The sequence below is a fragment of the Phoenix dactylifera genome, chromosome 1 (genome assembly GCF_051530095.1).
Source record: "Phoenix dactylifera cultivar Ajwa chromosome 1, Ajwa_hap1_PhDact_Kaust_v1.1, whole genome shotgun sequence".
Lineage (NCBI taxonomy): Eukaryota > Viridiplantae > Streptophyta > Magnoliopsida > Arecales > Arecaceae > Phoenix > Phoenix dactylifera.
This window is the reverse complement of record NC_143190.1, coordinates 57,589,548-57,593,343: the sequence shown is the minus strand read 5'-3', so window position 1 is coordinate 57,593,343 and position 3,796 is coordinate 57,589,548. Positions and strand designations below refer to the sequence as shown.

The window sequence follows — 3,796 nt, the reverse complement described above, 5'->3', positions numbered from 1 at the left end:
TGCTGTGGGCGAGATCAAGCCGGGGGGGGGTGTCAATGAAGTAATGGAGGAGCCTAGCGATGAAGAAGAAGACATTGATAGTGACAGTGATACATATCTAGATTTAGAGCCATGATATATTTCTCTAATGATCTATCTATAGAAAAGTTGAACATTTTTATCTTACATGCTTCTATTTTTTATGTTAATGAAAATCATCTATTTTTATCTTACATGCTTCTGTTTTTTATGGAGAGTGTGATTTACTTTTTACTTCATATTTCTTTATGGCTGAATGTAATGTATATGTCTGGTTTTTATTGTGAAAGATGCACAAAGTAGGTAAAAAATTTGTGAAGCCTGGGTGCTTGTCCTAGAAGCTGATGGGACACGAAAGACAAAGGCAAAAAAGGATTGAAATGAACTCAATGAGATTAGAGGCTCTTGGCATACCGGGCATGTCCAAGGCATTGTTTGATTCAAATCAGAATGGTAATGAAGGACCGAACAAGATTAGCAATGGCGATGATGATGAAGAGTATCTGCCATTTGATAATGAAGGACTGAATTCTTCTAGAGATGCTGAACTTGTGCCCTTGATGGCTGCCCAACCTACTCTGCTCGCCACCTTTTCTACCCAACAAACCCACGAGCTTTCAAGTCCACCTATTATTGCCAACAGCGTAGGTGAGAAAACTCATCTTTCTGAATCTTGTTATTGCTAAGATATTCTTGGTAAAATGATGGCATTTTAGTGGTTTTGTGTTTTTTTTTTTGCGTTCTCTTTGGTTATCACTAGCAGGTTTGTCTTATGGCCTAAAGTATTTAAGTATTTTAGCAGGTTCATCATCAAAGCGCGTGCGGGGTAAGACAATTGGGGAAGGAATTGATAAGCTCATTGCCCAGAATGGCGGAGAAAAGCTCTCTGTTCCAATACTTGATGAGTGGAATGCTTTATGTGGTATTAATGCCCCAAAGGTAGCCAATCTGTTGGGGGTGTATATTACGAGAATGTGTCCAATTAAGGGCATACCGACGTGGCGGCATGTAGACGAGGCTACTCAATCTGCTATCATACAATCTGTCCTTGTAATTATTTATTGCACAATATTTTTTAGGTACTTGTAATAGTTGCATTGATCATACTACATAATGATTTTACTTATGTTTTTAGAACAAGTTCAAAATCTCGAATGATTATCATGGCAATCTAGTAGCTCAGCAAGCTGTCCACAGAAAATGCTACAATATTCACGAAAATTGGAGGCACAATATGAAATTGCATTACAAGCATCTTAAGAACGTCTTACATGTGGACCCTTATAGTCATCCATACGAACATGTGACTCAAGAGGATTGGCGCCACTTAATTGACGATGTGTGGAAAAGCAAAGAACACAAGGTAACTTACATATATTTAGTGCTTCAGAGTTTATAAGTAAAATATTTGATCATAATATTTTCTTTAGATTTTTAATTTGTATTTTTTTTAAGGTGAGATCAAAAGCTGGCAAAAAGAATAGGAAAAAGCTTGAGTACAATCATTGTTCAAGATCTCGGTCATTTGTTGCAACAATGACTATACAGGTAATATGTTTTATTCTAGTTTGCTGCAAGTATATTTTTGGAATCCTTTTATGCAAGTAGATCTGTCAGTTATTTTAGTTTTCTTATTATGTAGTGGCTATATGCTAATCTAAATTATACTTTGCAGCCGGAGTTTAATGGTTCTGAAAATCTTGAATTTTCAGAATTCTATAAGAAAATGCATACTAAGAAGAACAAAGAGTGGATTGATCCTATTTGCGCCGTGAAACATGTAGGTATCTAAAATCTCAATAATCATTTAAATCAATTTCTGCTTTTGCAAGGTTATATACATTTAATTCTGTTATTACCTTTGCATTGACAGTCAAAGATGTTAAGCTTGCGAGAAGAATCTTCCCAGTTCGGTGTGCAATTAACATCAGAGGAGATGTCTAGGCAGACACTTGGAAAAAGGAAGAGATACATTTTTGGATTTGGGGATGGGCTGAAGCCCTCTTCATCTTCTTCCACACCTAGTCGTGTGTCATAAGACCATATTGGGGAGTTGCAGAAACTTAAAACTGAGATGAAGGAGATGAAGATGGAGCGTGAGATAGAGCGTGAGGAGCTGCGGAGGCAATTGGAGCAGGAGAGGAGAGAGCGTGAGGAGGAAAAGAAAGAGCGAGAGGAAGAACAGAAGCAAATTGCACATCTTACAAGTTTGGTGATAGAGTTCTTAAAGGGAAAGACTCAAACGCACAAGTCATCTATCCATCATGATGGGGCCATATATTCAACTGGTGGTACAAATACTCGTTGGTATGTATTCTCATTTATATTACGTAGGTTATTTAGAGATTTGGACCAAATTAAACGAAATATCATTGTGAACTTATACTTGAATTTTAGTTTATTATTATTCACATGTGGTTATTGATTGTGTATTCTTTTTTGCTTTCTCAGATATATGGTGGAGTTATGAGCATGTGAAATCTAATTTCTGGTACATGGATAGCTTTTGTTCAGATGATCATGGTGGAGTTGTCTACAAGCAGAATCTAATTTTTGGTATAAGAATATTTTTGTCTACATGATGGTTGTTTGGATGAATAGCAACATCAAATATTTTGGAATTTTTAATTTATATTTTGATGTGTTTGGTGATGATTATCACCTTAACATATGTTTTGGATGAAATATTTTGATGTATGATTAATAGGTATGCTTGACTTTAGACTTATAGATGATGATATTTATAATGAATGATTATGGATTCTCCAACATTGTGTATACTTCTATTTGGATGAGCAAATGTATTGTGCAATATGGATATTGGATAGGCTGTGTTGTTTGTACAAGATTTGGAATGAGCCAAAAATAAATATTAAGCTTATAATTTGAATTGTTAATTAAATACAGGTTAATACTTTCTGCCACCAAAAAATGTTTGTTGCCAATGCATTCCAATACATTCTGCGACCAAACTATTGGTGGAGGAAGATAGACATTCAGTGACCATTTTTTTGGTAGCGGAAGACAAACCTTCCACGACCAACTATTTGGTCAGCGTTGAAATTAGCGACAACAGATTTGGTCGCTGATAATTTTCTTCGGTAACCAAACGTTAGTCGTTGTTGGTGTACCTTAGGTGACCACACAATATTGGTCGCCAAAATCTTTCAGTGACTAGGGTTCGGCGACGAAGGGTACACTACACAAAAAAAGAACATTACCGACTCTTATTTGCCGACGCTTATTCCAAGCGTCGGCAAAAAAATTTTTCCATCAACATTTGCCGACGCTTTTTAAAAGCGTCGACTAATGACGACGCTTAAAAGTGTCGTCGAAACTTTTAACGACGCTTTTTAGCGTCGTTAAATAACGACGCTTAAAAGTGTCGTTAAAAGCGTCGTCGGAAGCCAAAAAATTATCTCATCTTAGTCCCACATCGGTGGATCTGAAAAAAAAAACTATTTATATAGCCAAACCCAACCACTCTGCGTGGATGGAATGAAGGTACCGATCGGGGAGGTTGTTTGTATTTCTGAATGGAGGAGAAGATGCAGACCGCAAATGGTAATTTTTTTTGGCAAATGGAAATTTGCGACGCTTTAAAGCGTCGGAAAAGAGCGACGCTTTAAAGCGTCGCTAAATTGGAATTAGCGACGCTTTTAAAAGCGTCGGAAATATTTTTTCCACTGTAGCATAGGCGACGCTTTACCGACGCTTTTAAGCGTCGCTAATAGCCAAAAAAAGCGTCGCTAATGTCCAAGTTTCTTGTAATGGTATG

General features: G+C 36.9%; 1 long non-coding RNA gene across 1 annotated transcript; it reads left to right on the top strand.

Moving 5' to 3' along the window:
* Nucleotides 1-1,095: 1,095 nt before the first annotated feature.
* LOC149768770 (uncharacterized) lies at nt 1,096-2,621 on the top strand. The gene is made up of 3 exons (XR_016398501.1): nt 1,096-1,381; nt 1,474-2,325; nt 2,470-2,621. It is a non-coding gene; the product is annotated as an uncharacterized LOC149768770 (long non-coding RNA).
* Nucleotides 2,622-3,796: the final 1,175 nt, after the last annotated feature.